At 40.5% G+C, this 25,279-nt stretch overlaps 1 protein-coding gene across 3 annotated transcripts in view; it reads right to left on the minus strand.

Moving 5' to 3' along the window:
• Positions 1-19,915, minus strand: part of tlcd3bb (TLC domain containing 3Bb) — a 53,324-nt gene extending 33,409 nt beyond the window's left edge. Inside the window, exon 1 of one of the 3 annotated variants that reach the window (XM_024007552.2) lies at positions 19,835-19,915. The gene's annotated coding sequence lies outside the window, so the exon portion shown is untranslated. Of the gene's footprint in view, positions 1-19,655 lie in introns of all 3 variants that reach the window. The other 2 variants (XM_024007550.2, XM_070448381.1) reach the window with 2 other exon arrangements.
• Positions 19,916-25,279: the final 5,364 nt, after the last annotated feature.

The raw sequence follows: 25,279 nt of genomic DNA on the forward strand, positions 1-25,279 counted from the left end.
TCAAAGTAAGCATATTTAATATGATAAACCGTGTTTCTGTCGAAATATTTTAAACCGCATCATTCCCATTTTGTTTGGTATAGAAAAAAAAACCTTTCACTGGCCAACCCTGTATTGAAAAGTACAGGATAATTTTAAAAAATGCTAAATCCGCGGTTGCATTAAGAACTAAATTTGTCTTTCGATTCCTGTAAACCTGTATTTTTAGTCAAGTATAGATTAGCTTTCAATTAACTAGATCACTCTGATAGATGACGTCAGACATATTGAGCTGATTTCCTAGTATTTTTATTGTGTAACCACGGTTTTGTATGGCTTAAATATGCACCTTTTCGAACAAACTGTATAGGTATATTGTAAAATATGTAACAGGAGTGTCATCGAAGAATTCTGAGAAGGTTAGTGAAAAAATTAATATATTTTGGCGGTGATTAGTTTATAGCGCTCTTGGCGCTGAATCCATGCTCTGGAGAACGTTTGGTCATGGGGTATTGCTGAACTTATCGATTATTGTGTTTTCGCTGAAAAACGCCTTAGAAAATCTAATATGGTCTGAAATCACCAAGAAACTGGGTCTTTCCATTGCCTATGCTTTGTCATTTTATGAAATGTTTTATGAGAGTAAATTGGTCATACAGGTTGCTCTATCTAGAATTCTAGTCGATTGGTGATGGTGGTGCATTGTAAACTGTGATTCTACCTGAAATATGCACTTTTTTCTAACAAAAACTATCCTATACCATAAATATGTTATCAGGACTGTCATCTGAAGATGTTTGTTCTGGTTAGTGGATATCAAATCTTAGTTGAGCCGAATTGGTGATAGCACCTAAGGAGTAAGAAAATGATTGGAGTTAGAATAGTTGTTATTTGCTAAACGTGTTTAGCTTAATAGATTTACATATTTTGTCTTCCCTGTAACACATTTTAAAAATCTGAAATGGTGGCTTTTATTCACAGATCTGTATCTCTTCCATCTGGTCTTGGATTGTGATTAATGATATTTAGATGCTACTATCTACTTTTGAAGCTATTGCTAGTATGGCTAATTAGTAGTGTGGGGTTGGGGGGTGCTCCCGATCCGGAGTTTCTGAGGCAGTAAAAAGTAACTCGTGTGACTAGATTGCAAAGTTTGTTTTATGTAGGATAGCCAAAATGTTGTTTATTCACACCTAAATAGGAAAAACCAGAGGGAAACGACGGAAGGCAGGGCTTCCATGGGGAATTGCTTGCAGTGGGGATGATCGGAAAAGCATTGACTTTTCTGACGTTCAATTTGCTTGAGAATAGATCCAAATGTGTCTTAAAATACTGTAGGTATATATTTGACAGGTTCAAGGATTAGTGATAATAATAGTAGATTCATCTGCATACATCGACCACGTTTGTTCTCACCAGCTCGGTGGATTCCAGTGAATATGATGATAATTTTAGGTCAAGGAAATTGGTCTTAAGTGAACAAAGGAGCGAGGACATAGGACACACCTTGGCTAGTCCTCTGGAGAGGGGAATATTTTGACTGTTGAGAGATTGGTGTGTACGCCAGCCATAAGGAGCAGAATCGAAGCAGACGCATTCTTGAGATGAAATTGGGACCCAAAGATATTCCCAAAACTTAAATAAAATAATCCTACTCCATTCTGGTCAAAAGGCCTTATGTTACCAAGAGAAACAAAAATCTTCAGGGTGCTGCAGGCAAAAAAAGAGAGCGGGACATAGGACACCCCTGACTAGTCCTCTGGAGAGGAGGAAGTATTTTGAAGTTGAGAGTTGGTGTTACGCTAGCCATAGGAGCAGAATCGAGCAGACGCATTCTTGAGATGAATTGGACCCAATATTCCCAAATCTTAAATAAATAATCCTACTCATCTGGTCGAAAGCCTTTATGCACCAAGAGAAACAAACAATTTCAGGGTCTGCAGAGACAGAAGGAGAGAGTATAATGTTTCAAAAGATGGTGTACATTGGAAAACAGTTTCGTCCTTTGATGAACCTGTTGATCATCAGATATGACATCCTGAAGCAGCGTTCCAACCGGCAATGATAAACCTTAACTAATAGTTTAAACATCAGCATTCAAAAAGTGAAATGGGCCGATATCCACCCATTCTGCTAGATCTTTATCTATCTTGAGATAAAGTGAGATGGAGGCTTGAGTTAGCGTCAGGGGGGAGAGACCTTCTGAACACGAGTCGTGAACATATCTAATAGAATGGGCTAGTTATGGGATTTTTTTATAAAAATCGACAGGAAGCCATCAGGGCCTGGCCACTTTGCATTAACTTAGAAAACTTTATCCCATTTTTTATTTTTCCTTATTTAATTAGGCAAGTCAGGTAAGAAAAAAAATCATATTTTCAATGACGGCCTAGGAACAGTGGGTTCACGGCCTTGTTCAGGGCAGAACGACAGATTTTTACCTTGTAAACTCGGGGATTGATCTTGCAACCTTTCAGTTGCTAGGCCAACGCTCTAACCACTAGGCTACCTGCCACCCCTATCTAGATATCTAGATGCAGAGGTTATCCAGAACTTTATTCATGTTCATATCAATGGATGGAATTTCCAAGATATCTAAAAAGTTGTCCATAGCCGTATTATCTGATGGGGGTTCGGATTTGTCGAGGTTAGAATAAAATGACACAAGTTGAAGTAATATTAGCAGGGATCACTTGTAATACTACGGAAGAGTCATATACCTATGAGATGAGATGCTGACTGGCGTTTTAAGTTGGTGCCAAAAGGCGGCTGGCATGTCACCTTATTCATAGTACGTCCCTTTGTTTGTTGCAACAGAAAATCTGCTTTATCAGTGGAAAGCAGATTAAGTTGGTTTGAAGTTTCAGCCTCTGCGTATAATTCAGGGATGGAGAAGGTGAATATATATATATATATATATATATATATATATATATATATATATATATATATATATATATATATATTGAACTCTTCCATTTTCTAATAACTGTGGTACAGTTGTTTGCCTTCTCACCAAGCTGCTTGCCTATTGTCCTGAGCCCATCCCAGCCTTGTGCAGGTCTACAATTTTATCCCTGATGTCCTTACACAGTTCTCCTGGTCTTGGCCATTGTGGAGAGGTTGGAGTCTGTTTGATTGAGTGTGTGGACAGGTGTCTTTTATACAGGTAACGAGTTCAAACAGGTGCAGTTAATACAGGTAATGAGTGGAGAACAGGAGGGCTTCTTAAAGAAAAAACTAACAGGTCTGTGAGAGCCGGAATTCTTACTGGTTGGTAGGTGATCAAATACTTATTCATGCAATAAGTTTCTGTACCAAATATTAAGTTCTGCTTTTCTGATGTATCAAATACTTATGTCATGCAATAAAATGCAAATGAATTATTTAAAAATCACACAATGTGATTTTCTGGATTTTTGTTTTAGATTCCGTCTCTCACAGTTGAAGTGTACCTATGATAAAAATTACAGACCTCTACATGCTTTGTAAGTAGGAAAACCTGCAAAATCGGCAGTGTATTAAATACTTGTTCTCCCCACTGTATATTCACCTTCTCCATCCCCTGAATTATACGCAGAGGCTGAAACTTCAAACCCAACTTAATCTGCTTTCCACTGATAAAGCAGATTTTCTGTTGCAACAAACAAAGGGGACGTACTATGAATAAGGTGACAATGCCAGCCGCCTTTTGGCACACCAACTTAAAACGCCAGTCAGCATCTCATCTCATAGGTATATGACTCTTCCCGTAGTATTACAAGTGATCCCTCTAATATTACTTCAACTTGTGTCATTTTATTCTAACCTCGACAAATCCGAACCCCCATCAGATAATACGGCTATGGACAACTTTTTAGATATCTTGGAAATTCCATCCATTGATATGAACATGAATAAAGTTCTGGATAACCCTCTGCATCTAGATATCTAGATAGGGGTGGCAGGTAGCCTAGTGGTTAGAGCGTTGGCCTAGCAACTGAAAGGTTGCAAGATCAAATCCCCGAGTTTACAAGGTAAAAATCTGTCGTTCTGCCCCTGAACAAGGCAGTGAACCCACTGTTCCTAGGCCGTCATTGAAAATATGATTTTTTTTCTTACCTGACTTGCCTAATTAAATAAAGGAAAAATAAAAATGGGATAAAAGGTTCTAAAGTTAATGCAAAGTGGCCAGGCCCTGATGGCTTCCCTGTCGATTTTTATAAAAAATCCCATAAACTAGCCCCATTACTATTAGATATGTTCACCGACTCGTGTTCACAAGGCTCTCTCCCCCCTGACGCTAACTCAAGCCTCCATCTCACTTATACTCAAGATAGATAAAGATCTAGCAGAATGTGGTGGATATCGGCCCATTTCACTTTTGAATGCTGATGTTAAACTATTAGTTAAGGTTCTATCATGCCGGTTGGAACCCTGCCTTCAGGATGTCATATCTGATGATCAAACAGGTTTCATCAAAGGACGACAACTGTTTTCCAATGTACGCCATCTTTTGAACATTATACTCTCTCCTTCTGTCTCTGCAGACCCTGAAATTGTTGTTTCTCTTGGTGCATAAAGGCTTTCACCAGCATGGATATATTATTTATTTAAGATTTGGGAATATTGGGTCCAATTTCATCTCAAGAATGCGTCTCTCGATTCTGCTCCTATGCTAGCGACTACACCAACTCTCAACATTCAAAATACTTCCTCCTCTCCAGAGGACTAGTCAAGGGTGTCCTATGTCCCGCTCCTTTTTGCCTGCAGACCCTGAAATTTTTTTCTTCTTGGTAATAAAGGCTTTTGACCAGATGGAGTAGGATTATTTATTTAAGATTTTGGGAATCTTTGCCAATTTCATCTCAAGAATGCGTCTGCTCGATTCTGTTCCTATGGCTAGCGTACACACCAACTCTCAACAGTTCAAAATACTTCCCCCTCTCCAGAGGACTATGCAAGGGTGTCCTATGTCCTCGCTCCTTTTGCACTTAAACCACTTTCCTTGACCTAAAATTATCATCACGATTCACTGGAATCCACCGAGCTGGTAAGAACAAGTGTCGATGTATGCAGATAATCTACTATTATATCACTAATCCTTTACCTCTTCAATAATATACTACATATTTTAGACACATTTGATCTATTCTCAATACAATTGAACTTCAGAAAAGTCAATGTTTTCCGATCATCCCCACTGCAAGCAAATTCCCCATGGAGCCCTGCCTTCCGTCTGTTTCCCTCTGTTTTTCCTATTTAGGTGTGAATATAACAACATTCTGGCTATCCTACATAAAACAAACTTTGCAAATCTAGTCACACGAGTTAACTTTTACTGCCTCAGAAACCCGGATCGGGAGCACCCCCCACCCCACACACTAATTAGCCATACCTAGCATAGCTTCAAAGTATAAGTAGCATCTAAATATCATAAATCACAAGTCCAAGACACCAGATGAAATACAGATCTGTGAATAAAGCCACCATTTCAGATTTAAAATGTGTTACAGGGAAGACAAAATATGTAAATCTATTAGCTAAACACTTTAGCAAATACACCACTATTCTAACTCCACAGTTTTCTTACTCCTTCAGGTGCTATCACCAATTCGGCTCACACTAAGATTTGATATCCACTAACCAGAAAAACATCTTCAGATGACAGTCCTGATAACATATTATATGTATAGGATAGTTTTTGTTAGAAAAAATGCATATTTCAGGTAAGAATCACAGTTTACAATTTGCACCCACCATCAACACAATCGACTAGAATTCTAGATTAGAGCAACCTGTATGACCAATTACTCTCATAAAAATTTCATAAAAATGACAAAAGCATAGGCAATGGAAAGACCCAGTTACTCTAGTGATTTCAGACCATATTAGACTTTTCTAAGGCGTTTTTCAGCGTGAAAACACAATAATCGATAAGTTCAGCATACCACCATGACCAAACGTTCCCAGAGCATCGCACTTCAGCAGCAAGAGCCTATAAACGAATTCACCGCCAAAATATATTAATTTTTTCACTAACCTCTCAGAACTTTCTTCGATATCAACTCCTGTAACATATTTACAATATACTTACAGTTTGTTCGAAAAGGTGGCAATTTAAGCCATACAAAACCGTTTACACAATAAAAATACTAGGAAACAGCTCAATATGTCTGACGTCATCTATCAGAGTTTATCTAGTTAATTGAAATGCTAATCTATACTTGACTAGAAAAAATACAGTTTAAGGAATCGAAAACAAATTCATGTTCTTAAGCAACCGCGATTTAGCATTTTTAAAATTATCCTACTTTCATACAGGGTGGCTCAAGTGAAAGCCTTTTCTATACCAAACAAATGCGAATATGCTTTCAAAAATATTTCGACAAACACGGTTTATCATATTAAATATTGCTTACTTGCAGCTGTTCTTCCCATCGTATTCTTGGCAATTATCCTTTCTATGTTATAAACGTCTTTTGGTCATTAGATTCGCTCTCCTTCAAATGTCCAACACCAACACCTGACTCCCTAAAACGTACTTCTGTTGTCCAAACTTTCCAGAACGCACAACACAGAGAAAATCTCTCAAAAACTCGCACAAACGGATATAAATTATATAAACGTTCAAATCACTACATTATATGTTTAACAACTATAACGGACTGAAACACTGACCGAAAATATTCCTGGTTAGAAAGATTGAACGAGACAGTCGATGCCTTCAAGCTTGAGCGCACATTGAAAAGAGGTTCTCTGTAACATTTTTTCATATAACGCTAGTGACTCCCACTGATCTTCATAAAACTGTATACACCATTACACCCAGAGTAAGACTAGCAGTTCGTTCCTTCATGAGCATTCACTGTGCCTATAAACACACCCAGATCAAGATAAAAATTTCTAGAATCTGAACCCGTCATGAAAAAGCTGTAAAATTCGTTCTCTGTACCCACTCAGAACAAAATTTCAACTCCTTATAGAACTATAGACGTTCTATCCAATAATAACAATAATAATGCAATGTTACGATCAATAATTGTTACGAGGCCAGTTTAATTTGGGAAATGGTAAAAAAAAATATCGCTAACAGCTCCCCTATCTGACAAAAGGTCTACAAATCACAACTTAAATACGCTGGACAGTCGTGCTCTCCCTTAGCTGGCAGAAACTCATAATCTCTTAAAAAAAAAAAATACCATTAGTCTTTCTGTACCTTTTCAAGTTCTTGCTGATCTAAGCCGAATCATTTTTTTACCAAGTGATAAGCTTCATCATTTTTATCTGCGCTGGCAAATCACCTAGGAGACATAAAGCAATACTTCAAAAAAGGAGACAAGATGGAGGATTGGCACTTTCAAATTCTGGTGTAATGTTCCAAGTACCAACTGGTGCTCATTAGAAGCACACCCCTGCCAATCATCCTCCCTTTCTGCTCTTACTTGTGCCCCATTGTCCTTGTGTCCTTCAAAGTATACTGGAAACCCCATTGTGCACTCTGAAGATCTGGAGACAATTTTAGACTGTCTGCCCCTTCCTCTTCTAGGCCCTGTTTGTAACAACCACCTATTTTTACCCTCCAAACTCGACCAGGCTTTTGTTTTGTGGTGAGAAAGAGGTTTGGTATGTTTCAAATATGTATTTTTAGATACTAAGTTAGCAAGTTTGAATATCGTAGCTAAATGTAATCTGTCTCATTCTAATCTTTCTGCTATTTTCAAGCCTGTAACTCCCAAGACGTTGCGAGAAGAGATTTTGTCCCTCCCGTGGATTTAGCAAGGTTTGATTTCGGGATTATATGACATTATGCTTTCCTCTGAACCCTCTCCAATAAACAAAATCAAGGCAGGTCAAGTTCACTACCCCAGTCTTACACAATACTGGTGGGAGGAGGCTCTTCTTAGGGTTAACTCCACATCCTCATGTGCTTGGTTAAGTTTAAATTCAGTTCAAACTCTTGCACAGAATTCACTACACCGAGCCGTGATAGATGTTCATTCACTCCGGCAAACCACACCCATATGTTTTATTCATTTTCTAAGCTGTCTGAGTATTTGTCATCCTTTTTTTTAACACTCTCAAAATTCTAGATAGTGACCTGCAGCCTTGTCCTTTGATAGCTATATTTGGAGTTCTATCTTTGTAGCCTAGTCTCACTAAAAGTAAAGCAGACGTTGTAGAGTTTGCTTCCCTCATAGCCCGCTGGCAGATCTTGCTTAATTGGAAATCCTCCAAACCTCCCACTGCATCATCCTGGTTGAAAGATCTAATATATTTTCTACACTTCGAAAAAATGTAATACACAGAGGTTGTACTGATAAGTTTTTATTCAGATGGCAGCCTTTAATTTCCTTTTTTGAACAGTTGCCTTCTATTGATCTATTATTATCTATTATTCTATTGAGTAACAATTTTGGCCAACAGGGTATATGAGAGGGAAGGGATACTATGCTGTGATCTTTATTTATTTTTGTGTATGTATTTGTGGGTATGTATATTTATATTATTATTATTTCCAATTATATGTTTTAATTTATTTTAGCATGAATGCTGCTTTTGTTAAGGGGAGGGAGGTGTTTCAATAAGTATAGGGGGATAAAATTATGTATCTGTTCAATTTGTATTTCTTGATATGTCAATAAAAATAACAAATGAAATAGATTTGAATTTTGATTGCAACGTGCGCATATACTGCAGTTGTTTTAACGGAATAGCCTACGTCTTTTCAGCTCAGATTTACCCACGATGCTATGGCACACGACGCAGCGTAGGAATAGCCTAGTGTTTTTGTTTTTTTAAATCCATATTTGTTTATGTATTCATTCGGATTCACAGTGCGGACTGTGAATCAGAATTAGTTAGGTAACATAGATAATTAAGATGTCTTATCTGCATCATATGTTTATATGATATGCTTGTTATTAGAATGTATCCCTTCAGACTCTGATGTTGGAAGTTGCACTTCCTCCCTCAGCTGGGCCTCAAGTCAACTGGGGCCCAGAGAGGGGAGAAGTCAGGCTTGTCTTTCACATGTCTCTGGTGCTATGCAGAATATCAGAAAGAGAAGAGGACAGGAGGGAACATTGTCTTCATATGTGAATGGGTCTTTACCTATTGTAAACCACGTGAAGGGATGGCGTGATTAATGGGGAACCAATTACTTGTCTCCACAATGTCTGTGCGCCAGTCACTCCCTCCTTTGGCTTTGGGGAGATATGGTCTGAGAAAAAAATGTGGGGTAGTGTCTGGAATCATTGTATGTCATCTCTGATGTTGCACCTATCCTGGGGTAGTGTATGACCTAGAGGCTCACTCCCCTCAGTGAGATTGTCTGGTCATGTGGTCAAGAAGGGGTTTTACTTGAGATGGGAGTATCTGAAGTTGACAATTGATTTATGCCATAGAATGAATTGGTGTTTCTGTGCTATGAAGTACCAGGAACGAGATCGGAGCCTCGTCTTAGGGGCCAGACTAAACAACAAGAACAGTCTTCATAGCAAATGCTATCTGGCTGCGGGATACTCCTTTCTCATATATCAAGTGTCACCTTGTGACCCATTCCATACATCTGTTGTTTGTCATAAAGACTAAAAGGGCGTATCTTTTTTATAAAATATATTTGTAATCTTTGTATGTCAGAGCTACTCGCAACAACACTTGGAAGTGTTGAGCCAACCAGCCTCATCATTATAGAAGCAATTGTCACAGGACCAAACAGAGGTCCCGTAGCGAATGGTTCAGTACAAATACATGTACTGTTACAGCCCTAGTAAATACTGTCCTTCTCTCCCACCTACCCTCGCCGTCATTAACAGAACTGCGGGAAAACAATGCCCGACAGGCGGTGGCGAAGGACACTGTCTAGTAACGGTTGCCCCCGCTAGCACAGTAGGTAGGGGGCTGGGGCGAGATCGTGTGCTAGCTAACTAACTAGTTAGTGACACCTTGTGCTAGCACACAGTGTCACCCCCGCCTCCCGCGTACTGGAGAAAAACGTGCCTGACAGGCAGGGTCGAAGGACACTGTCGACTGGTCGTCCCCGCCACCCGCTTGCGCAGCAGGCGTGAGGCTGACACTGTGTAGTTGTTAGCAACACCGTATGCTTGCTAGTTAGCTAAATCACGATGTAATTCCCGCCTGTTGTGTACCAGTCCTCATTAGGGCTAGTTGTCTGAACACCTGCTCTCGCCGTCGTTAACAGACCTGAGGGAAAACAGTGCCCGACAGGCGGGGTGAAGGACATGGTCTACCGGAGTACGGCTAGCTAACTCTCATTGTCGCCCCGTCCCTTCTTCTGTGGGGTTTATCGGCAGCTGGCATCCAACGCTATTGTGCACTAGTGCCACCTACTGTACTGGAGCCAAGCTCCCCAGCCAGTCCTAACTTGAAAATGGACCAATAGAAGTATAAAGAGAATTGGGGGCCGCAATTGCACCTTTCTCGGTCAAACTCGTCGTCAACATCTCAAACGCACAGATATGGGGCAAGAAATTGTACATTATTAGTCCACCGGATCCATAATTTATTTTCTCAAGGAAACGGAGGTCCACAACATAAGGACCGAGGTAAAGTTGGTTTTATATTCACACATTTGGACATTCAACAGACATTCGCCAAAAGCCATTTACAAATGTAAAAATCAATAACTAATTCACCGTTTGTCACAGAAACATCAACCTAGGTATGATTTATTCTATAAATGTCAAGCATACTTTTACAACCTGGTTTGAGTAAACATTCCAGTTCTGATTTGATAGAAATACATAAAATGCCATTTAAAGCTATATAAATCATTAACGTTTTCACTGATTATGACAGAAATATCAAACTAGGTATGATTCATTCTATAAATTCCAAGCATAATTTTACAACCTGGTTTGAGTAAAAATTCCAGTTGACTTGATAGAAAAACATAATATTTATAAAATGCCATATAAATGAATAACATTTTCGCAGATTATGACAATCATCAAACTAAGTATGATTTATTTTGTCTAGTATACTTTTACAACCTTTGCTTTGAGTAGAAATTCCAGACTTGATTTGATAGAAATACATAAAATCTCAAATATTGCATTTAATAATTCAGTGATTGAAGCAGAAAAAAGGGAAACTTTGCATTTATTTGCAATAACTTTAAAGAAATGTCCATTTCAAGTGCAATTTGTTCTATATGAAGTTGTACAATGTTTACAATCTTAAATTGTATGCCAAATCGGGTCAGAACATTCAACAACCTCTGACTCCACTTCGTCAGAATTCTGAAGTAGGAAATCAACAAGCTCCTCAGCATCGTTCTGCTCAAAGTCCAGGTCACCTTCTCCATACTCATTGAGCTCAGATCCCAACTTTGCTGYTCTCCTGTTCCTCATATCCTCTACTGCAGGGTTGGTAGTGGATAGTGTCTCCACTGGATGGTTGCGTCTGGCCTCTCCAGGCACCACCAGCGCTGGTASCCCCTGCTCACTTTGAGATGGCTCCTCCAGAAGCTCCCTCTCCTCCTTCACTGGGTAGAATATGCACTGCCTGGTACTGCTGTGCTCCACATTCAATTGGGATTGACCTTGACTAACCTGGGGGTCATTCAAACCATTTGTTTCGCTAGCACAGACTGGAATATGTTCMGAGATTCTTCCGATGGCATTGAGGATTACACCACATCAGTCACTGGCTTCATCAATAAGTGCATCGAGGACGTCGTCCCAACAGTGACTGTACGTACATACCCCAACCGGAAGCCATGGATTACAGGCAACATTCGCAGTGAGCTAAASGGTAAAGCTGCCGCTTTCAAGGATTGGGACTCTAACCCGGAAGCTTACAATAAATCCAACTATGCCCTCTGACGAACCATCAAACAGGTAAAGCTTCAATACAGGACTAAGATTGAATCGTACAACACCAGTTCCGTATATGGCAGGGCTTGCAAACTATTACAGACTACAAAAGGGAAACACAGACGAGAGCTGCCCAGTGACACGAGCCTACCAGACGAGCTAAATAACTTCTATGCTCGCTTCGAGGCAAGTAACACTGTAACATGCATGAGAGCATCAACTGTTCTGGATGACTGTGTGATCATGCTCTCCGCAGCCGATGTGAGGAAGACCATTAAAACAGGTCAACATTCACAAGGCCGCTGGGCCAGACGGATTACCAGGACATGTACTCTGAGCATGCGCTGACCAACTGGCAAGTGTCTTCACTGACATTTTCAACCTCTCCCTGTCTGAGTCTGTAATGCCAACATGTTTCAAGCAGACCGACATAGTCCCAGTGCCCAAGATCACGACGGTAACCTGCCTAAATGACTACCGACCCGTAGCTCTCACACCTGTGGCCATGAAATGCTTTGAAAGGCTGGTCATGGCTCACATAAACACCATTATCCCAGAAACCCTAGACCCACTCCAATTTGCAGCACTCCAAACTGCCCTTTCCCACCTGGACAAAAGGAACACCTGTGAGAATACTATTCATTGACAACAGCTCAGCGTTCAACACCAGTGCCCTCAAAGCTCATCACTAAGCTAAGGACCCTGTTACTAAACAGCTCCCTCTGCAACTGGATCCTAGTCTTCCTGATGGGCCGCCCCCAGGTGTTAAGGGTAGGTAACAACACAACCGCCAAGCTGATCCTCAACATGGGGGCCCCCTCAGGGGTGCGTGCTCAGTCCCCTCCTGTACTCCCTGTTCACTCATGACTGCACGGCCAGGCACAACTCCAACAACATCATTAAGTTTGCTGATGACAACAGCCTGATCACTGACAATGATGGGACAGCTTATAGAGAGGTGGTCAGAGACCTGGCCATGTGGTGCAAGGACAACAACCTCTCCCTCAACGTGATCAAGACAAAAGGAGATGATTGTGAACTACAGGAAAAGAAGGACGAGCACGCCCCCATTCTCATCAACAGGGCTGTAGTTGAGCAGGTTGAGAGCTTGAAGTTCCTTGGCGTCCACATCAATAAACTAACATGGTCCAAGCACACCAAGACAGTCATGAAGAGGGCACGACAAAATCTATTACCCCTCAGGAGACTGAAAAGATTTGGCATGGGTCCTCAGATCTTCAAAAGATTTTACAGCTGCACCATTGAGAGCATCCTGACGGGTTGCGTCAATGCCTGGTATGGCAACTGCTCGGCCTCCGACCGCAAGGCACTACAGAGGGTAGTGCGTASGGCCCAGTACATCACCGGGGCCAAGCTTCCTGCAATCCAGGACCAATATACCAGGCGGTGTCAGAGGAAGGCCCTAAAAATTGTCAAAGACTCCAGCCATCCTAGTCATAGACTGTTCTCTCTGCTACCRCACGGCAAGCGGTACAGGAGCGCCAAGTCTACTTCCAAGAGGCTTCTACCCCCAAGCCATAAGACTCCTGAACAGCTAATCAAATGGCTACCCAGACTATTTGCAACCTGCTGCTCTTTAATTATGTTCTTCTTATCTCTTACTTTTTTCTTAAATTTAGATTTTTTWGGTATTTTCTTAAAACTGCATCGTTGGTTAAGGGCTTGTAAGTAAACATTTCACTGTAAGGTGACACCTGTTGTATTCGGTGCATGTGACAAATAAAATTTGATTTGAAATCAATGTTTGCATGTTTTTGTGCAACAGTTCCMCATTTTAAAGTAGTTACATGGCACAACAGTCATTTATTTATAAGTATCTAATTTAACAGCAAAGAGAACCCTTCCAATCATTTTCTATTTTGGCTTTGTTGAAGTCCTTCTTTGTCATCCCCATACAAGCTAAATGGTACCATCTCCTGAGGTAATAACTGGTCAACGCTCACAGCCAAATGTTTAATACCCCGGGAATTCCCAGAACACATTCCGGAAGGTATATAGATAGTGGTCACTTTATTAGGTACAACCCCCTTTGCATCTGGAACAGCGTGAATTCAAAACTGTTGATGAAACTAGGAAAAGGAGATAGACTGTTCAAGTTTTTAAGTCCAGTTGGAGTTTATTACAGTCAGTACAAGTTTTGGAACTTTTGTGTTACAAAAGACCATCACAGACGGTTGTCATTTTACACATTCTAAAGTTCAAACAAACAGTAACAGAATACCTGAATACATCTCTGCATGCTTCAGTGTCCAGCAAGCCAAGACCATGAGACTTGGTGTATGTAGGAGCAATTTATTTTTGTGAATAGGGTGTTGAACCTAAAACAGTGGCAACAGAGTAGATATCACAAACAACTCCTTTTGAGCAGTGTCTGTTATACGATGATCAATTGGTATAATGATAAATCTGATCCCCAAGGTCCTCATAAGCTCACTTGGATATATAGAGTTGGAGGTAAAGAATAAAATATGAAACTAGGACATTAAAACACTGGCAGAATTCTTTCATCCACATCCATTCACATAAAATGTCTTTTAAAGTATAAATACCCTTCTAAGACCACCGTCTTTCTGGACATTTTAAAAAGGTTTGCAAATAATTCGTTCTGCAAGGAATGTGAATTCAAAGGGATATGGTAATAACTACAGTTGAAGTCGGAAGTTTACATACACTTAGGTTGGAGTCATTAAAACTCGTTTTTCAACCACTCCACAAATTTCATGTCAGGAAACTATAGTTCTAGCAAGTTGGTTAGGACATCTACTTTGTGCATGACACAAGTCATTTTTCCAACAATTGTTTACAGATTATTTCACTGTATCACAATTCCAGTGGGAATTGTTGACTGAAAAGTTGACTGTGCCTTTAAACAGCGTGGAAAATTCCCAAAAGTGTTGTCATGGCATTAGAAGCTTCTGATAGGCTAATTGACATAATTTGAGTCAATTGGARGTGTACCTGTGGATGTATTTCAAGGCCTACCTTCAAACTCAGTGCCTATTTGCTTGACATCATGGGAAAATCAAAAGAAATCAGCCAAGACCTCAAAAAAGAAATTGTAAACCTCCACAAGTCTGGTTCATCCTTGGGAGCAATTTCCAAACTCCTGAAGGTATCACGCTCATCTGTACACACAATAGTATGCAAGTATAAACACCATGGGACCACGCAGCCATCATACCGCTCAGGAAAGAGACGTGTTCTGTCTCCTAGAGATGAACGTACTTTGGTGCAAAAAGTGCAAATCAATCCCAGAACAACAGCAAAGGACCTTGTGAAGATGCTGGAGGAAACAGGTACAAAAGTATCTATATAACCTGAAAGGCYGCTCAGCAAGGAAAAAGCCACTGCTCCAAAACCGCCATGTAAACCATAGTCTGGCTTTTTTAACTGCACATGGGGACAAAGATCGTACTTTTTGGAGAAATGTCCTCTGGTCTGATGAAACAAAAATAGAACTGTTTGCCCATAATGACCATTGCTATAGTTGGAGGGAAAAGGGGGATGCTTGCAAACCGAAGAACACCATCCCAACCGTGAAGCACGTGGGTGGCAGCATCATGTTGTGGGGGTGCTTTGCTGCAGGAGTGACTGGTACACTTCACAATATTGATGTCATCATGAGGCAGGAAAATGATGTGGATATATTGAAGCAACATCCCAAGACATCAGTCAGTAAGTTAAAGCTTGGTGCAAATGGGTCTTCCAAATGGACAATGACCCCAAGCATACTTCCAAAGTTGTGGCAAAATGCCTTAAGGACAACAAAGTCAAGGTATTGGAGTGGCCATCACAAAGCCCTGACCTCAATCCCATAGAAGAATTGTGGGCAGAACTGAAAAAGCGTGTGCGAGCAAGGAGGCCTACAAACCTGACTCAGTTACATCAGCTCTGTCAGGAGGAATGGGCCAAAATTCCCCCAACTTATTGTGGGAAGCTTGTGGAAGGCTACCCGAAACGTTTGACCCAAGTTAAACAAAAAATACTAATTGAGTGTATGTAAACTTCTGACCCACTGGGAATGTGATGAAAGAAATAAAAGCTGAAATACATAAATCATTCTCTCTACTATTATTCTGACATTTTACATTCTTAAAATAAAGTGGTGATCCTAACTGACCTAAAACAGGGAATTTTTACTAGGATTAAATGTCGGGAATTGTGAAAAACTGAGATAAAATGTATTTGGTTAAGGTGTATGTAAACTTCCGACTTCAACTGTATGTAGGTGATGTAGTTTCTCCACTGGTATAATGTGTGGTAGTTGCACACCTCCCTGCTGAATTATGTAGAGGTGATTTGGGCCAGGTGATTTTTTTTTTCATGATCTTTTGTGAAAAATAATTTATCACGTAGGCTTTGTGCTAGCAGTTTAAGAGAGAAAGARAGCAAATAGCATAGGGACAGACTGGTTGAAGTCCTAGTTGTTAATGGTTAGTGCCAGTAGATTACAGAGGGGTTCACATACTGTTCAGAACAAATCATAATGTATACGTTTAGCCCAAAAACAAAGCATGTACTTGTCCACTTCTTAAATTAGTGCTTTTTTTGTTATCCACCCTCTGGTATCTTTCAATACCATGCTAATTAATATATATATATATATATACACACACACACACACTAGAGGTCGACCGATGAATAGGGCCGATTTCCGATTGTTATGAAAACTTGAAATCGGCCCTATTCATCGGTCGACCTCTAGTGTGTGTGTTTTTGGCACCGATTTGGCCCYAAAAAWWTTTTACRCCCTTATTTAACTAGGCAAGTGAGTTAAGAACACATTCTTATTTTTAATGACAGCCTAGGAACGGTGGGTTAACTGCCTTGTTCAGGGGCAGAATGACAGATTTTTACCTTGTCAGCTCAGGGATTCAATCTTGCAACCTTACAGTTAACTAGTCCAACGCTCTAACCACCTCTCATTGCACTCCACAAGGAGCCTGCCTGTTACGCGAATGCAGTAAGAAGCCAAGGTAAGTTGCTAGCTAGCATTAAACTTATATCTTATAAAAAACAATCAATCACAATCACTAGTTAACTACACATGGTTGATGATATTACTAGTTTATCTAGCGTGYCTTGCGTTGCATATAATCGATGCRGTGCGCATTTGCGAAAAAGGACTGTCGTTGCTCCAATGTGTACCTATCCATAAACATCAATGTCGTTCTTAAAATCATATATTCATATATTCTTAAACCTGCATATTTAGTTAATATTGCCTGCTAACATGAATTTCTTTTAACTAGGTAAATTGTGTCACTTCTCTTGCAACAGAGTCAGGGTATATGCAGCAGTTTGGGCCGCCTGGCTCGTTGCAAACTGTGTGAAGACTATTTCTTCCTAACAAAGACAGCCAACTTCGCCAAACGGGGGATGATTTAACAAAAGCGCATTTGCGGGGGAAAAAAAATCACAATCGTTGCACGACTGTACCTAACCATAAACATCAATGCCTTTCTTAAAATCAATACACAGAAGTATATATTTTTTAAACCTGCATATTTAGCTAAAAGAAATCCAGGTTAGCGGGCAATATTAACCAGGTGAAATTGTGTCGCTTCTCTTGCACGCAGAGTCAGGGTATATGCAACAGTTTGGGCCGCCTGGCTCGTTGCGAACTAATTTGCCAGAATTTTACGTAATTATCACATAACATTGAAGGTTGTACAATGTAACAGCAATATTTAGACTTAGGGATGCCACCCATTAGATAAAATACTGAACGGTTCCGTATTTCACTGAAATAATAAACGTTTTGTTTTCGAAATGATAGTTTCCGGATTCGACCATATTAATGACCAAAGGCTCGTATTTCCGTGTGTTATTATGTTATAATTAAGTCTATGATTTGATATTTGATAGAGCAGTCTGAGCGGTGGTAGGCAGCAGCAGGCTCGTAAGCATTCATTCAAACAGCAATTTGCTGTGCTTCAAGCATTGAGCTGTTTATGACTTCAAGCCTATCAACTCCCGAGATTAGGCTGGTGTAAACGATGTGAAATGGCTAGCTAGTTAGCGGGGTGCGCGCTAATAGCGTTTCAAACGTCACTCGCTCTGAGACTTGGAGTAGTTGTTCCCCTTGCTCTGCATGCGTTGTACGAGATCTTCAGTTTCTTGGCAATTTCTCGCATGGAATAGCCATCATTTCTCAGAACAAGAATAGACTGACGAGTTTCAGAAGAAAGTTCTTTGTTTCTGGCCATCTTGAGCCTGTAATCAAACCCACAAATGCTGGTGCTCAAGATATTCAACTAGTCTAAAGAAGGCTGGTTTTAGCTTCTTTTATCAGAACAACAGTTTTCAGCTGTGCTAACATAATTGCAAAAGGGTTTTCTAAACTTGGATTAGCTACCACAACGTGCCATTGGAACACAGGAGTGATGGTTGCTGATAATGGGCCTCTACGCCTATGTGGATATTCCATAAAAAATCTGCCGTTTACCGCTACAATAGTCATTTACAACATTAACAATGTCTACACTGTATTTCCGATAAATTTGATGTTATTTTAATGGATCAAAAAATTGCTTTTCTTTCAAAAACAAGGACGTTTCTAAGTGAGCCCAAACTTTTGAAAGGTAGTGTATGTTATGGTTCGCTCTTAGTTTTTCTTATCTCCACTGTGGAATGTCCATCTTGGTCCTCTTGATCCATCCACCTGTCTTCTTTGTTAGTCAGGCCTGACCCCTTCATCCTGTAGTTTTTTCCTGTAATCTAATTTAATATGACTGAAGATGCCAGGCCCCTTCTAAAAGGGTATAACTGACTCGTTAGAACTTTTGACCACACGCCCTCCATCAAATCAAACACATTTTTACTCAAAACAAAAGTTGTAAAAAAGTATGCTAGACATTTATAGAATAAACCATATCTAGTTTTATGTTTCTGTGACAATTAATGAATTAGTTAGTTTTTTTTACCATTTTAAATGGCTTTTGGCTAATGTCTGTTGAATGTCTGATGAATTTCCGAATGTGTGAATATAAAACCAACTTTACCTCGGTAAAATAAGGTCGCAAATCATACGAATAGCTGAGACCATGTTGGGCAATACTAGCTAGCTGGTTGGCTAAAGACGAGACTCGGTGCATTGTAAATACGCAATGCGCTATCTTTCCATATCGAAATAAATGCATATAAGACTAATTGTATGCTGGCTGACCACTTATTTAGATAACTAGTTATATTTTGGTTATTGCACATCTTTGAGCTTACAAAGAAATGTAATACTTCTAAAACATGACCAGCTTGCTGTAGCATCAGTGGACTTGTTCACACAGGCTAACGTTAGTTACAGCTACCTAGCTAATGAACAGTCATTGATAAAAAAGGGACATCTTTGGCAGTGACGTTCAATCACAAATGACAAAATCAGGCAGTGAGCTAACGTCTTACAGCCGGCTAGATAACGTATGCTAAGTTAACGTTAGTTCAACAACAATATATACATTCTGTWTAGAACACGTATAAAACCAAGGCTACAAATTGAATCGCAATAGTACAAAAAAATTGGTGGAAAAAGCACAAGAGTACAGTGGCTAGCTAGAAAGCTAATATTTAGCAGCTAGCTAACATTGACCAGTTAGCAACATTACTAGCTATCTAAGCCAAAACACCACGAACGTTTGAAAACCAAGACAAGTAGTTAACTAGCATGACATGGGTAGATAACGTTAATTCTAATAGCACCATTAGACAGCTCACGTTAGTTCACTCCTGTTCTGGCCTAGCCAAAAAGGCCCAGTAGCGGTAGCTAGCTAGCCACTAGGCTAACACAAACATGCTAGCTAGTTAAATCGAAATGAATGGAACGAAGTTAGGGAGATTTACATAGATATTTTGCAGTCGGGTCAGCGGCCTGTCGAAACTCGTGTCCTGGAGAAAGCGATTAGCGAAGTCCCGGGGGTACCGGCTTGGATGATCCACATGTTCAAACTGTTAGTATTTGAACCCAAATATATCTTACAATAAAAGTGCTGTGCAAGGGCTTCCAAAATTCCGATAGTTACCCCTTCCAAAATATTTAGACCAGCCAGTGATTGTGCCCGGCGACGCTCTAGCACCTCATCTGGACAACATGACGGTTTGCAACTGTAAAAAAAAAAAAGTCTAATTGACTCCAGATGTTGACTGCTAGCACACTGCTTTAGGATAACACAAAACCGCCTCTCCTAGATTTGCAGATAGCCAAGTCTAGATAAATGTGGTCTGGCAGCAACAGTGCTAAGKGGCGGATTGGCCATCTAGCAATTATGGCAAATGCCAGATGGGCTGTGCCTTTTTTGTTGACGCATACAAAAATGTTTTYATATTTAATTTTTCTTTATTTAACGAGGCAAGTCAGTTAAGAACAAATTCTTATTTACAATGATGGCCTACCCCGGCCAAACCCTAGCAACGCTGGGCCAATTGTGCGCTGCCCTATGGGACTCCCAATCGTGGACAGTTGTGATACAGCCTGGAGTCGAACCAGGGTCTGTAGTGACGCCTATAGCACTGAGATGCAGTGCCTTAGACCCATTACATAAAAATAAAACAATGAAAAAGGTGACATGGCTGACAACCCGTGGGACTGTTAAGATTTTTTATTTTAGAATTTTGCGCAATTTCTGTTAAACTAATCTATAATGAGCCTTGGGCTGGTCAGTGGGCAACGGCCCGTTTTTTCTGATAGGCTGAGCTGAGGTCACACAAACATTCAAAGTCAAACACTGCATCAGCAAAGAGACCTGCTCCGACTGTCATCAGTTAGACAGTCAAGATCATGGATCGTAAAAAATGGAAAGGGTGGATATAAATATAGAAAGAGCACATTCTACATTGTCACCTCACTCAAAACGTCCTATTTTTTGGGCAGCTAAAACCATGATATGGTAAAACAGTAAAGTGCATTACCATGATTCTTGTAATGAAAGTTTCTGCCCCTGTCCCTGCTGGAGCCTGCTGCTGTGATGAGCGAGCCACTCTCCTCTCCCCCCATGTGCTCAACAGAAAAATGTGTTCTGATCGTATAACATTTCAAAATGCAATTGCAGAAAATTCTGGAGTCCTATTTTGACAGTAAAATATAGCAACTATAATTAATTGTCAACCCACAATGACAATCAGTGGATTAGGTTGCACATCAAAATATCTTGAATCTTTCATTCCTGCTTGGACGTGTTAGTTAAACAACTTATTTCTTGAAAACCTAGGTAGTCTATTTATTATACTTTCATGATTTGGGTCGGACCAAATCATGATGTGGGTGCGACCAAATCATGGGCTGGTGCTACCAACTGTAAAAGTTAGTGGCACTAGTGACACCAGGGGAAAATGTTAGTCTAATAGTAAGTAGGTAAGTAGGCTCTGCACATGTGGTATTTTACACACACTACATAGCTGCTACTCATATTCCCCCTCCTTTCACATTTATTTCTTAGCTCACCCTATTTGGAACCATGATGTTGTAGCCTATCTCTGCCTCATATTTCTGAACAGCTGAAATAAACATTTGACGGTGATTTGAACTTACATTCCAATATACTGTGCCTTCGGAAAGTATTCAGAGACCTTGACTTTTTCCACATTTTGTTACGTTGAAGCCTTATTCTAAAATTGATTAAATGAAAAAAAAATCCTCAGCAATCTACACGTAATACCCCATAATGACAAAGCGAAAACACGTTTTTAGAATGTTTGCAAATTATAAAAAAGAGAAATACCTTATTTCCATAAGTATTCAGACCCTTTGCTACRAGACTCGAAATGTAGCTCAGGTGCATCCTGTTTCCATTGATCATCCTTGAGATGTTTCTACAACTTGATTGGGCATGATTTGCAGAGGCACACACCTGTCTATATAAGGTCCCACAGTTGACAGTGCTGTGTGAGCAAAAACCAAGCCAGGAGGTCGAAGGAATTGTCCGTAGAGCTCAGAGACAGGATTGTGTTGAGTCACAGATCTGGGGAAGGGTACCAAAACATTTCTGCAGCATTGAAGGTCCCCAAGAACACACTGGCCTCCATCATTCTTAAATGGGAAAAGTTTGGAACCACCAAGACCAAACTTAGCAATCGGGGGAGAAGCACCTTGGTCAGGGAGGTGACAAAGAACCCGATGGTCACTCTGACAGAGCTCCAGAGTTCCTCTGTGGAGATGGGAGAAACTTCCAGAAGGACAACCATCTCTGAAGCACTCCACCAATCACGCCTTTATGGTAGAGTGACCAGACGCAAGCAACTCCTCAGTAAAAGGCACAAGACAGCCCACATGGAGTTTGCCAAAATGCACATAAACACTCTCAGACCATGAGAAACAAGATTATCTGGTCTAATGAAACCAAGATTGAAATGCTCACTAAATGGGATGTAAGCAAACTTGTGCAAAAATGTGAAATAAATAAGCTTAAGGTGCATATGGAACATTTCTGGGCTCTTATTTCAGCTCATGAAATATGGGACCAACCCAACATGTCGCGTTAATATTTTTGCTCGCTGTATTATAAAGGCTATACAACCTCCTCTGTCTGTTGTGATGGATATTGTAGTTGCACAAGCAGTACACAGTCCCTACACATTGCATTGGAGCAAAAACAATCAGCGTTTTGTGTGATTATTTCATTTGTATTTTTTGCCTTTTGTGTGATGATGTAAGCTAATCGTACCCCCTTGCCAGAGTTTCTGAAAAAATAACTACTATTTTGAGTGCCTGTATGCCTCCTGCTTAGACAATGCTTGCGGTGATCATGAAAAAACAACATTCAATTGCTAATTAGACTGCAAGTCTGTGTCTTGCTTGTGTTTGATATACTGAAAAGATAGCTGCATGTAACTCCCCACTTGAGTTTGCATTGGGGAAATGTTTTATTTTATTTAACCTTTAATTTAACTAGGCAAGTCAGTTAAGAACAAATTCTTATTCACTATGACGGCCTACCAAAAGGCAAAAGGCCTCCTGCGGGGACGGGGGCTGGGATTTTAAAAAATAAACAAAAATATAGGACAGAACACACATCACGACAAGAGAGACAACACAATACTACATAAAGAGAGACCTAAGACAACATAGCAAGGCAACAACACATGACAACACAACATGGTAGCAACATAACAACAACATGGTAGCAACACAACATGGTAGCGGCACAAAACATGGTAAAAACATTATTGGGCACAGACAGCACAAAGGGCAAGAAAGTAGAGACAACAATACATCATGCAAAGCAGCCACAACTGTCAGTAAGAGTATCCATGACTGAGTCTTTGAATGAAGAGATTGAGATAACTGTCCAGTTTGAGTGTTTGTTGMAGCTCGTTCCAGTCACTAGCTGCAGCGAACTGAAAAGATGAGCGACCCAGGGATGTGTGTGCTTTGGGGACCTTTAACAGAATGTGACTGGCAGAACGGGTGTTGTATGTGGAGGATGAAGGCTGCATTAGATATGTCAGATAGGGGGGAGTGAGGCCTAAGAGGGTTTTATAAGTAAGCAACAACCAGTGGGTCTTGTGACGGGTATACAGARATGACCAGTTTACAGAGGAGTATAAAGTGCAGTGATGTGTCCTATTAGGAGCATTGGTGGCAAATTTGATGGCCGAATGGTAAAGAACATCTAGCCACTCGAGAGCACCCTTACCTGCCGATCTATAAATTATGTCTCCGTAATCTAGCATGGGTAGGATGGTCATCTGAATCAGGGTTAGTTTGGCAGCAGGGGTGAAAGAGGAGCGATTACAATAGAGGAAACCAAGTCTAGATTTAACTTTAGTCTGCAGCTTTGATATGTGCTGAGAGAAGGACAGTGCACCGTCTAGCCATACTCCTAAGTAATTGTATGAGGTGACGACCTTAAACTCTAAACCCTCAGAGGTAGCATTCACACCTGTGGGGAGAGGGGCATTCTTCTTACCAAACCACATAACCTTGTTCTGAACATCTCCAAAACAAATGTCAAGGGTAGAGAAATCTTGTTGGACATTAAGAAAGCTTTGTTGTAGAGAATTTAACACAGAATCCAGGGAGGGGCCAGCTGAGTATAAGACTGTATCATCTGCATATAAATGGATGAGGGAGAGCTTTCAACTGCCTGAGCTATGTTGTTGGTGTAAATTGAGAAAATCGTTGGGCCTAGGATTGAGCCTTGGGGTACTCCCTTGGTGACAGGCAGTGGCTGAAACAGCAGATTTTCTGACTTTATACACTGCACTCTTTGAGAGAGGTAGTTAGCAAACCAGGCCAAAGACCCCTCAGAGACCTTAATACTCCGTTGCCAGCCCACAAAAATGGAATGGTCTACCGTATCAAAAGCTTTAAAAATAGCGGCACAACATTGGTTAGAATCAAGGGCAATGCTGACCTCGTTGAGGACCTTTAAGGTTGCAGTGACACATCCATAACCGGAGCTTAAACCAGATTGCATACCAGAGAGAATACTATAGACATCAAGAAAGCCTATCAGTTGATTATTGACAAGTTTTTCCAACACTTTTGATAAACAGGGCAGAATAGAAATAGGACTATAACAATTAAGATCAGCTTTATCTCCACCCTTAAATAAAGGACGCACCATGGCTGCCTTCCAAGCAATGGGAACCTCCCCTAGAAAGGAGAGACAGGTTAAAAAGGTTGGAGATATGCTTGGTGATGATAGGGGTAGCAACCTTAAAGAAGAAAGGGTCTAAACCAGGCTTTTTGGGGTCAAGTTTCAGGAGCTCCTTTAGCACCTCGAACTCAGTGACTGCCTGCAAGGAGAAACTTTGTAGCGTGGCAGGGAGAAAAGAGGGAGAAGCATCTGGGAYAGTCCCATTAGAAAGGGTGGGAGATGAGGAAATGTTGGACGGGCAAGGAKGATTTGCTGAGTGAAATAGGAATCCTGAATTAATGAAGTGGTGATTAAACAGCACAGCCATGTGCTTCTTGTCAGTAACAATCACATCAACTTTAAGGGACATGGGAAGCTGTGAGGAGGAGGGTTTATTCTCCAGGTCTTTAACCTTTCTCTAGTACTTCTTGGGGTTTGATCATAGAGAGGTAACTGCTCCTTAAAGTAACTAACTTTGGCCTTCCGGATAGCCTGAGTACACTTATTTCTCATTTGCCTGAACGATTGCCAGTCAGCCTGAGTATGCGTGTGCGGAGCCTTTCCCCAAATGCAATTCTTGAGGTGGAGTAACTCTGCAAGATCACGGTCGAACCAGGGGCTGAACCTGTTTTTAATTMTCATTTTCTTTATGGGGTTTGTTGACAATACCACTGAAAAATTCAAAAAAGAAGGTCCAAGCGTCTTTGACAGAGGGCATGAAGCTGATTCTATACCATTTTACAGAGGCCAGTTCATGAAGGAAGGCTTGCTCATTAAAGTTTTTTAGCAAGCATCTATGACAAATCAGGACAGGTCGTTTCACTGAGCAGCCATTACGAACACAGGCTGTAAAACAGTGATCACTAAGGTCATTACAGAAAACACCAGACT

Source organism: Salvelinus sp. IW2-2015, linkage group LG18 (genome assembly GCF_002910315.2).
Source record: "Salvelinus sp. IW2-2015 linkage group LG18, ASM291031v2, whole genome shotgun sequence".
In the NCBI taxonomy this organism is placed as follows: domain Eukaryota; kingdom Metazoa; phylum Chordata; class Actinopteri; order Salmoniformes; family Salmonidae; genus Salvelinus; species Salvelinus sp. IW2-2015.